General features: G+C 53.9%; 1 protein-coding gene across 5 annotated transcripts in view; it reads left to right on the top strand.

Moving 5' to 3' along the window:
• The first annotated feature begins 8,697 nt into the window (after positions 1-8,697).
• The window catches only part of PCBP3 (poly(rC) binding protein 3), a 273,796-nt gene continuing 270,800 nt past the window's right edge, over positions 8,698-11,693 (top strand). Inside the window, exon 1 of one of the 5 annotated variants that reach the window (XM_053565887.1) lies at positions 8,698-8,831. The gene's annotated coding sequence lies outside the window, so the exon portion shown is untranslated. The remainder of the gene's footprint in view (positions 8,832-11,693) is intronic. The other 4 variants (XM_053565886.1, XM_053565888.1, XM_053565890.1 and 1 more) reach the window with 4 other exon arrangements.

Below are 11,693 nucleotides of genomic sequence, written 5' to 3'. Positions count from 1 at the left end.
ACAGGCATCATCTCCAGCCCTTACACTACCCTGTTTAATCTGCTTGCCTTGAACACCATGAATCTACAGCACTCTGCAGGTGGAATGACCACGTGCAGGCCACAGCCCCTTTGTGGGGAGCATTTCCCTTCACAACGTCCTCTCCAGGGCCCCCTGCAGGCCCCAGTGGGCACTAGCATGCTGTGCTGACCACGTGTTTCTTGCTAGGGACACGGCAGCACTCTTGCTGCTTCTCCACCTTCTACAGGGGACCCCCCCAGACCACAAGCACAAGTGAAGGGAGAGGAGGTGCAGTGGGTGTAGAGGGCACGGCCTGGACTCACTCTGTCCTCAAAGCTGCTCAGCCTGACCCCTCAGCTGCTCCCATCATGTGGTGGGTGGCTGCTGTGCTCACCCTCCTGGGACTTGCGTGTGACCACACCAGGGTCACTAGCAGCTCTGGCCACTCAGTCCTGGTCATGCCAGAAATCGCTTTCCAAATAGAGGGCAGCTGTTTGCCACTGAGGCACAGCCTTGCCTGAGAACACTAAGGGCCAGTTTGTGACACGCAGGGCTTACCAGAAACTCTGCCATGCTCTCACCTCCACAGACACTTCTAGAACTACACACTCTGCTAACCACACGGAGTGAGTGATTTGGCACCTTGCTGGGTAGCTCGGTCTTAACACAGAGTCTTCTTTTGCTCTACTCAAAACTGGAAGCCTCTGGATCTGATAACGGGGGCCTGGAACACTCTTCCCCATTGTGGGGTATACCGTCTCTGAACGCTGAGAGGGCTACCCAAACCCACGCTGCTTTCTTAATGGTAGAAGGTTCAAGGTACAACGATGTGCTCTTTACTCAGAAGGCACAGCTGGCATGCCTCAGGTCTCTACCTCCCCAAATCTCCATTCGCATGGAGTGAATCGCCATAGGGTTTCGCGCCTGTCTTCTGGCACACCTGTATTTTACTGAGGCATCTAAGATGCTGGCCACTTTTTGCTCACCAGGTCAATTAGCATAACACCATCAAGACAGTCGAGGTTCCTGTAGACTGTATCCATGGCCAAGAGCGTGGGCGGGATAGAAAATGTGTATGGTCACCCTCACCACGCCAGGCAAGCCCGCCTTCTGCTGTCCTTGCCACAGCAGGTGCACTGCATTCTTCTGTCCTCACCTGGCCAGATGAACTGCCTTCCACTGTTTTGGCCACACCAGGTGAACCCTGTTCTGCTGTCCTTGCCATGCCAGGTGAACCACTTTTGATTTTCCCTGCTGATGGGACTGGGAAGAACACATTAGCCTGCTAGGTAGGACCTGGCAGCTGACTTGGTCTGCCCTGGGGAAGGTGCCACCTCTGCTGCAGCAGCTGCAGCTGAGCTTCTTGAGTTTTGCTCTCTTGTCCTCATCCTTCCCAGCACATCCCTTTTCCCACCAAGGCAGTGACATCACCTCGATCTAGTATGAGAGCAGAGGTGGGGGAGGACTAGAGCCAGTTAGGAACCATGTTGAAAACCGCACTATTGCAGAGGCTCTTTCTGCTTCCCCCTGGCCCTTTGAGGAGGCAGCCTTTCTCCTTGGTCCTCTCTTCTCCCGTGGGTTGTGGCCTCCTGCCTCCTGGGGAGGCTCTTGGCTCCCACCTCCTCACCTCTACCTCTTCCTCACACAGCCATGAGAATTGCTGAGGGGGCTGGGGGCACTGTGGTGACTTGGGTCCTGCTAGGACTGCTCTGGATGGACTCTTGCTTTCAAGGATCTTAGGCTGAGAAGCAGGGACTGATGTCCACACTCCCCTCCAGAGAAGCCTCCCCACCCTCTGCCCTGGCTGACAGCCTCTGCAGTGTCAGCAACCACTGTGGGATGGGGCGCCAGCACCCCCAGCCAGCACAGCCTCTGAAGGGGATGATCTTGGAGCTTCCTCTACCACTGGTGGGGGTGAGGTGGAGATGTTTGAGGGAAATGTCTCCTGCCCTGGAGTCCTCCTGAGAAGGCAGTGCCTCTGCCTGCCCCTGACTCTCTGCCCACGTAGACAGGGCATGGGCAAAGGTTAGGTATCTGGGCTGAGTTTCAACCACTGTCTTCAGTATGCATGTGTGGAGTGTATGTGTATACAAGGTCAGACAATTTCATGAACTCATCCTTGAGAAAGTGCTATATACTGCACTGCTGAATGTCACTATAGTCACCTTCAAGGTGTTCCCTTTGGGAAGCTGTGTACCGATGCCAGCGCCTAGTCCACTCTTCAAAGCAATTTTTCTGGGATGAGTTGACAAACTTAATTGTATGACAGCTCTGATGGGCATTCCGGATAGTTTTAAAATTGTTTTGAAGAGTGGACCAGGTGCTGGTGTTCGTGCATAGCTTCCCAAGGGGAGACCCTTGAAGGTGCTGGGTATGGGCACACTAATGTCGGAGTGCAGTTCACCTAGCCCGGTGTCTTTTCATTTTCGGTGTGTCGCACACCTTCTGTCTGCATTTGTGGTCGTCCCACCACTGTCGCCTCTGTCTGCCCAGCAGCTGAGTGGCTATGGTGGCAGCAGCGGCTACCCCACCTGAGGGTGCGGTGACCAGAGAGAGAGAACAACAGCATCTTGCATGAGTGTGGCATTTTGTGGCTGTGACGACTGCTAATGTCCAGCAAAAGCCAGTGTCTGCTGGCCCCGGAGCAGTCTACAAGCACCACTGAGTTAGTGCTCACGCTGCAGAGTGGGCGCCGCTCACCCTACTGCACTGCGTTAGAGACTGGTGGTGTGGGAAGCTGCTTGGTGCAGCTGGCCCTCCTGTTTCTCCAGGACCTATGCTGGGACCAACACAGAGGTTGGGGAGCCTAGGTCATGCTGCATAGGCTTTGGGAGCAAGAGCCAGCTGCTGCCCACCTCTCTCCTGGGCAGTGTGAGACAATCCCCCGTCTGTGGTGATGGGGTACCTTGCTATCCGGTCATCAGGTGGGGAGGAAGTGGTACACCAGAGACTTCTGACTTTTGGCCTTGTTGGCAGTCTTGTTCTTGGGTTTGCACACAAGCTCCCTGTGGATCAGCAGGTGCCAGAAACAAAGGGACTGGCCTGGTCCCAGAGGTGTGCGAGCAGCGGCTAGGTGGGGGGCATTAATTTACATTTTAATGTTGTATTTCTCACTATTAGCATTCTTGAATTTTCAGCTTAAAATCCTTAGGGGAGATCCTTGGTTGCATGGAGACTAAATGCACAAACTGAGACCTAGGTAGAACGCTGAGAGCAGGCTGACAGCCATCACTCTCCTGTTGGGTGAATATTCTACTTAACAGTCCTGTGTATTTAAATTCATCTCTACAAATCCTAGCACTCTGGGGGGCCAAGGTGGGTGGATTGCCTGCGCTCATAAGTTTAAGACCAGCCTGAGCATGAGCAAGACCCTGTCTTTAAAACTAGCCAGGTGTTGTAGCAGGTGCCTATAGTCCCAGCTACTCAGGAGGCTGAGGCAAGAGAATCGCTTGAGCCCAAGAGTTTGAGGTTGCTGTGAGCTATGATGCCACAACACTCTATGGAGGGCAACAAAGCGAGACTCTGTCTCAAAAAAAAAAAAAAATCATCTCTATAGATATTGGAGATGATTATGTCAATATAGAGGTTTCAGGTGATACTAATTTTTAAGAAGCAGCAAATGAGTATAAAAACCAATTTTGTGTTTGGTGTTTTAGACAAGGTCTCTGTCACCCAGGCTAGAGTGCAGTGGTTGAACACAGCTCACTGTAGCCTTGGAGTCTGGACCCCAAGTGATCCTCCCACCTTGGCCCTCAAAGTGCTGGGATTACAGGAGCTGCCATTGGGCCTGGCCTGGCAGAAAGTTGGATTCAGTTTTAAAACATTAGAGTGATGACCCCTGCCCTGTGCCCATGGCCTGGTCTGGTAACTTGGAATGGGGGCACTCTGAGAAGGGCAGGTCTGGCTTTGGCTGAAAGTCTTCTTGAAATAGCAGGAAAGTCCAGAAGACCCATAGTGTTTCTGTCATATGTGAGAGCTGAGCAGATGTGTTTTTTCCACTGGTTCATGCAAAATATTAGAAATCTTGCTTATAAAAATAAAAATAGGGAGCGGCTCTGCTTGTGGTGGGGGAGGGGCCCCTAGGGGAGAGAGTGTTCCCTGAGGCTGGAAATACTTAAGAGGATATGGAAGCAGTCTTGGTCTTCCTGTCTCTCCATCTGTCTCTTTATCTTTCCGGGTCTCTCCCTCCTGCTCTGTCTCACAATGTCTCTTTTCTCTGTCTCTGTCTCACTGTCTTTGTCTGTCTCTCTTCCTCCTTCACTCCTTGGCTGCTAGCAGTGACTCATCCCTCTGGCGCCGGAGGTGTCTGAGTTACAGATGCCAGTGGGGGGGTGGGGGGAGGCAATGACTCACTGGCTCTTGAGTGTAAAGGGCTGTAAGGCCCCAGGTGGCCCACCCCTAGCCCCTGAGGGATGACGAGAGCAACTGAGGGATAACTAGACGTCAGAGGCTCTGCGCTTATTTTCTGTTAAACCCTGGGTGCCTCACCAGAGAGGCTGATGCGCTGGTGTGGGGGCCGCTGTCCTTTGGGGGTTCAGAGCCATCTACATCTGCACATTTTTGAAATCCAAGTTATCAGCAATGGGAGAACTTTCCACCTCTCTGATAAGGACAAGTATCACTGCTTGCCCTCCTAGTGCATAGTCAGGCTCCCATACCTGGGCTCAAGCAGCGGGGGTGGGCAGGGCTGCCAGGGGTCCCTGGGGAAGCAAGAGCCATGCAGAATATGGCCCTCGGAGAAACTGAGGATGCCCGGCAGCCACAGGGTATTGGTCACCTGGCTAGCCCCAAAGAGGAGCATCAGAGTTCCACTGGGTGCTACCCATCTACCCACCCACCAGGTGCTGCACACCTCCCTCTCTGCCCTTGCTGTGTGTCCTTTGGACACTCCATTCTTGCTTACTGCCCTTCTGGATCACCTGTCCAGCTGTCACCATCACCTGAAGCCTGGCTCCAGGCAAGTGTCCCACAGTCACAGGGCCAGGGACTGGTCAGGTAATGAGTGTGACTGCTGCTTGGTGAGAAGCTATCACTTTGTTGGGGACAGGGAGAGGGCATTGGGGGAGCCCCCTCTGTTGGCCCACCGAATAAAAGTAGAAACACTACAGCAACCAGTTGAGTTAGGTCAGGTGCAGTTATTGTGATTCTGATGTCAAAAAATAAGAAACTAAAGTCGGAGCTGTTTTTTGCTTTCTTGTATTTTCCTGACCAGGGTAGCTGGCACAGGGACTGGTTGCTGCTTCCTAATTTCCACCTATTGCTCTGGCAGTCGGAGAAACTTCCCTGAGCTCAGCAGACTCAGCCCCACCCACAGGGACAGTTGCACCTGCCCAGGGAGGGGCTGTGGGCCTAGGAAAAGGGTCTTCTGCAGTGTTTTGTGAAGAGGACGTTAGTGGCAAATGCCCTCTCCCCAAGTTGCCCAAGTACAATGTGTTCTGATATTGTAGGCTGAGCTGAGGGACCGCGTCACTGTGGAAAGGCTCAGCATGGATGTGGGGTCCCACCAAAGGTCACTCCATCCAGACTCACATGGAGTGTTTGAGGTCTTCCTTCGAGAGGCCTATTGCAGGGGAGAGGAGGGGCTGCACCTGAGAGTGCCTGGTGCTTCTTAAGGGCTCCTGGGGAGGTCTGAACATCTGAGGATTTTGACATTAATTACCACCGACTGCTTTCTGTGCATTGTTTCCCAAGCACTTTCAGCCATGTAAGATAGAGTTGAAGAAGGTTCCCCACCCCCACCCCTCCAGATGTCCCAGTGATAACACAGCCACCTTGCCTCCCAACTCTCTGGTGGCAGGGATGTGTGTGACAATCAGGAAGGCCGGGCACTGGGAGACTTCCCAGGGCTTGATCTGACATCACTTCAGGCAGATGATAATTACCAGCCTCCTTCCTCCCCACTCTGTACACCCCCAAACAAGATGCCCAGTTATTTATAATTGTGAGCCCCTGGATGCACTTCTGGGAAGGACCACGCTGACAGTCCCTGAGAGGGCAGTGACAACCCACTTGGTACTCATGGATGCAAGAAGCACTGGACATGGAGTCCTGGGTGGGGAGAGACAGATGCCAGACCCAGCTGACTTGGTTGGGGGTGGGCTGCCCAGCAGCAGGCTGGCTTTCCCTAGCAGACCTCCATCGTCTGTGTGTCCGGGGCGGAGCTGTAAGATGAGCTGCTTTATTTCTTCCCAGAGTTGGCAGGAACTGGTTATAATTGAGAGTTGTTAGGGGCCAATGCTCTGCCCTGAAAACACTATCATTACTTTCCTAATGACTAACTATGTCTTTCAGGATGAGATGAAGGCAGCCCGAGTGCAGGCTCCTGGAGAGGACCAGGATGTGGGTGGCTGGCAGCCTGTAATCCTGGGGGTACTGAGAGGGCTCTGTGGACCCTGCCCCAGCTTGGGCCTCCAGACCAGGGTCCCTAGGTCTCTCAGGCCTGCAGAGCAAGGTAAGGCTTACAGTAAGGCCATGCAGTTTGTATGCCGCAAACCCTTGGTCTCTGGGCCTCTCTCCCTGGTTTAAATCCTGTGTTACGCTCTGCCACCACCCCCTCCAGTGCTGTTCCCAGCATTATTTTTTAGCATTCCTACTGGGATGACCATTCCACCACGCTTCTGCCTCGCCCCTCTCCTACTTCACTCCCCTGCTGCTGCCAGAGTGTTCCCTCCACAGCAAGGGTCAGCTGTGCATCTTTGCTCCCAGCTGCAGACTTGCCCACCCACATTCCTGAGGTGGCCCCTGGCACCGTGACCTCCCTTCTTTCAAAGCACTCCCAGCCTGGCTTTTGCTCCCTGACAGCCCCTTCTCACCCCAGGCCAGGTCTACTCTTCTTTCTTTCTTTCTTTTTTTTTTTTTTTTTGCAGTTTTTGGCCTGGGTTGGGTTTGAACCCACCACCTCCGTATATGGGGCCAGCGCCCTACTTCTTTGAGCCACAGGCGCCGCCCCCAGGTCTACTCTTTTTTTAAGGTTGTCTTTGAATTACACAAGTGACATGGGAAGACAAAAGAAGACACTTCTCTTCCCTACCCCCCCAGCCCCAGCTGATGGTGGCCCTGTCTCTGGTGTGGACATCACAACTCTCCCTATCCCTGCTGTTCTCGCCTGCCTCTGGGGACCCGCCTGGTGGGGCCTGGTGTGGGCTGGTGAGGTTCTGGAGTCAAGGTGGACCTCCCCAGAAAGAGTTCATCACCGTGACCCCTGAAGCGGCCCTCCTACCTCTCAAGGGATGCAGGGAGGTAGGTGTGGACCTCAGTCTCGCTAAAATACATTTTTATTGTGGTTGGGTTACCGGGTCACTAGTGGGTAGGCGGTTTTTGAGGCGTCCCATCGCAGCCTCCTCTTTCCACCTGCGCACCGGACACAGGGGAGGCCACCTGCTTTCAATACAGACGCCCGAGGAGCGCCTCTGCTCTCCTGTGGGGCCGAGGACGCCTCTGGCTGCGGCGAGGAGGGCGGACCGCAGGGCTGCGGCCACGAAGGCGGTCACCCCGGACACGCGAGGCTATGTCCCGGTTCCTTCCCTGGGTGTCGCGCAGAAGGCCACCCTGGGCCAAAGACCCCAGACCACGATCCACGGAGGTCGGGGGACATTGAGAGCTCGGCTTCACGAAAATGACCGCATATAAACAAAACAAAGCCAAACTCAGCCTGGGAAGTACGAGAGAGAAGAGCGAAGCACACACAACCCCAGCGTTCCTGTCTCGATCACCACGCCTGCGTCACCTACGACAGGTGTGCGCACTGGTGTGGAGACGCCAGCATCTGAGCAGGCCCACTGCAGAGGGGACGGCCAGGCGGACGTTTAGGCATTCCAGCGGACGGCAAGCGGTGCGAGGGTGTGGGACCAGATCTCATAGGGCGCGGGGACCGCGCGTTTAACAGGCCGCTCCAGGACCCCGCCCCGCCGGGCTCTGTAGCTGTGGACTCCGGGGCAGCCGAGCGCCCAGGAACAGGTGCCTGAGCCGGAGAGGAGTAGGTTGACCTCGCCACCCACCGGGCTGCCGGTGGGTGGCTCCGCCCGTCCTGCTCGACGATAGCCCCGCCCCCTGCCCAGCCTGACCAGAGCCCCGCCCCGCCTCGCCTACTTCTCTCCCCGGCTACCTCCAGAGTGGTCCTCCGACAGCGATGGCCCCGCCTCCTGATCCGCCCGGCCATTGCCCCGCCCCTCCCCGCCCAGCCTTGGCCCCACTCCCCAGATCCTCTGCCCGGCCATTGCCCCGCCCCCGCCCCGCCCGGCCAGGGCTTTGACCTCGCCCCGCCTCCGGTCTAAGATCCAGCTCTGTCCTGCCCTCCTTGGGCCCAGTCCATTCGTGGTGTCCTCAGCCGTGAGACCCGCTCAGTCTAGAGCCCATACCCGGATCCTCTCCCAAGACCCTTAGCCCATGGCCCCGTCCACGCCCCGCCTACGGTCGGTAATTCCCTTTCGCGGTCCTGCGGCCTCGTCATCCTAAAGTGTGGCCCTTCTCCGCCGGTCCGGGCCGGTTCCTCTGCCCGGCCCCCAGTCCCTTGGGGCTAATTGGCTTCCCCCCACCTCCCCGGACAGCTTTCCGCGCTCTGATTGGCCATGCTGGTCGCCCTTCCGCCGTTCGATTGGCCTCTGACGACCACTTTTGCGGGCCCTGCCCTTGGAGGGGGCGGGGCAAGAGAGGCGGACTGCGCGTGATTGGCCAGTGGCGCAGAGTGGGCGGGCCCGCGCCGCGCGCAGCGCTCGGGCTGCCGCGCCGAGAGCCGCAACTGCCCCCTCAGCAGCCTCAGCCGCGGTGGCCGCCGCCTTGCTCGCGGTACCGGCCTGCCTCCGCCGCGCGCGGGCCGCCGTCCGCCCGGCACGGTGAGTGAACGGTCGCGGGCCGGGGCCTAGTTTGGAGCGTGGGTCCGGGTCGCCTCACCGCGCGTGTCGGCAGACCGAGCTCCGGGGAGACCGGGACGGGGCGGCCCCGCGGGCCCCGCAAACTTCCTCTGAGCGGGCGGGCGCGGTCAGGCAGCCCCAGCCCCGCAGACCCGCGTCCACGGAGCCGTCGGGAGGCTGCGCCCGCCCCGGACGGAAGTTGTGTGCGGGCCGCCGAGAGCACCGCTCTGCGGGTCGGGAGCGGACTTCTCCAGGCTTCGCTTTCGCAAAACGGGCACAAATTCCGTCCCAAGATTGGGAAGAGATTCTGAGGAAACAAACGAAAGCAGCCGCGGCGAGCGCGGCGGGAAGCGGGGAGCCGCCGGGAGCTGGGTACGGGGCGCGGGGTGCGGGACGGGCGCGCGGGAAGCCGGGTGAGGGACCGGAGCCTCGGGGCGCGGGGTGCGGATGAGGGACGTGGTGGGGTCGCAGTGGGGTGCGGGCAGCGTCCGGCGCAGCGTGAGCCCCCCGCGGCCGCCCGAGCCCTGGTCCCGCGCCCCCCGCGTCCGGCGGAGCGGGTCCCTCTCTCTTGGTTGGGTATTTCCTTTCATTATTTGGGGGAAGTGGTTAGAGCGTGTTTCTGCTTGTCACACGTGCTCTCCTCCGAAGTACCCTTGAGTGAGAGTGTTAATTTTTTCTTTTTGCCTGGTGTTTTCCCCAGTGTGTCTCTACTCGGAAGTAGATTACTTGCATGAGAAATTCCAAAGCCAGGTTCCGCGTCTGCGCAGGGGTTAGCCGTCTTCCTCCTACCTTCCTTCAAGGCAAGGGGGACTGGCAAGTCTGGTGGATGAGGATTTATGGGTTCACCAAGAGACTGACGGATTTGAGGGGAAACGCAGAGACTGCCCCTTTCAAACTTGCGGCCTGGCCCTCACACATTCCTCAAAATTGAACTCACCATCAGGGGTAAACTGTTGCCCCCTTTCTTTTCTTTGGACTTACTCAGATGAGGATCCCAAAGGAAGTGTACAAGGACACTTCCCTAGCGAAGAGACCAACCCACTCATGTTCAAGGACAATTCATCATCTATCTTAAAATGTTACAGAGAGATTTCGCTGCAAAAGGGAGTGTTTGCACAACAGTGGCACTCAGGGCGGAATCAGTGGCAAGATCTGAAAAGACTTGGTTGATCCTCTCGTGAGAGGAGTAGTGCTGGGTGCTGTTTGCAGACTTAGGGAGCCATCAGGAAGTAAGGGGTCTTCAGATACAAGGGCAGTAACTAACTCATGTCTTTCACTTTGAGCAGTGTTTTCACTTGTAGTCAGGTGTTTTTTTATATAGTTCAACTGCATTACAAATGTTTTAAAATTTATATGACTGTGTTTTCTGAGCTGATACTATTACAAGGGTTTTAAAAATGTTTTATTAGTAAATAGGGTTTTTATAACTGAAAGGAACCTGTCCAGAATTCAAGGCTTTCTGGCTGCTATCGCATTAGGTGGTGCTTGTTAGTGGTGATACTGGCCCTTAAAACATCACTTTTTTAGATATCCCTATTAATACTAATGGTAGCAGAAAATCTACACAGCATTATGGCTACATTTTTAGCCATGTATGAGAAAAAGAATTCAACACATAGTTACATTTTGTTACCTGCTTTAGAGAAACTCTCTTAACCCCCTGGTGTTCAGGAGAGGCTGAAATCTTGCTGCATTTATAAATTTGAAAAGTCCCACAAGGTCCTTAAGACAACCTAGCCATTCAAACTTGGATTTTGTCAGTTTCCATGATTTTAGCTCCTGGATCTTTAGCCATGTGCCAATGCAAAGTCATTCCCATTTTCACAAAAATCCCGGAGCTATATTGGGATCCCAGAGCTAAAGGTGATCCCTGAAGCAGATTTTGGTAGATGGAAGTTGTACATCCCCTTGGTGAAGAAAGCTGCTGCTTTGGGCCATAACCAAGAAAATACTTGCTCAAATATTGGAATTGAATACTGCAGAAGGTCTGGTGTTTATCAGCTCTCAGCGCTGGTAGCAAGGATTCCTACAGCCAAGTCACGGGCCCACTGTCCATGGTGCTGAATCAGTTTTCATTTTTTGTTTTTGCCTCAAACTTGCTTTCTGAAGTGAGTGTAGTTTTTGGAGTATGTTTTAAAATTAACTTCAGGATCTACATCATTAAAAAAATTTAAATAAGGGAGTTCTGTTGAACCTGAATGGGTGCATACCTTTAAAAACATTAAAGCCATATTATTGTCTCTTTTTTAAAAAGTGGATAATAGCGCTAACCCCTATTCCCTTTCTTTTGCATAGTCTTTAAAAAATAGGCTTTTAAAAAATATTTAATTATTTTGAGTACATAATAATTGTATATCTTTATAGGGTACATGTGATGTTTTGATATAGGCACACAATGTGAATTAATTAAATCAGGGTGGTTGGGGTATCCATCACCTCAGACATTTATCATTTCTTTGTGTTAAGAATATTCCAGTTCCACTCTTTTAGTTATTTTAAAGTGTATCCTAACTTATTGTTCATTATAGTCACTTTCTTTGTTGTGCTGGCCAATATTGTTCATTCTCTCTTTGTGTAGTCTTTCTCCCTCTCCCCAGGTGAGCGTTTTCTTGCTAGAGTATGGACATCAAATAACAAACCATTAAAATGAAACAAGACTCTGTTTTCTTAACAACCAGCATTTAAAAAAGTACACTTTTATCTTAGTTTGTTTTCTTTTGAGTATCTGAATCTAGGTAATTTATAAAGAAAAGGAATTCATTTCTTATATTTATAGAGGCTGAAACCTTTAAGGTTTGGGAGCCACATATGGTGAGGGTCTTCTTGCTGGTGTAACTCTGCAGA

The sequence above is a fragment of the Nycticebus coucang genome, chromosome 16, assembly GCF_027406575.1.
Source record: "Nycticebus coucang isolate mNycCou1 chromosome 16, mNycCou1.pri, whole genome shotgun sequence".
Taxonomy (NCBI): Eukaryota; Metazoa; Chordata; class Mammalia; order Primates; family Lorisidae; genus Nycticebus; species Nycticebus coucang.
The sequence above is the reverse complement of the archived record's forward strand: the minus strand, read 5'-3'. Positions and strand labels throughout refer to the sequence as shown.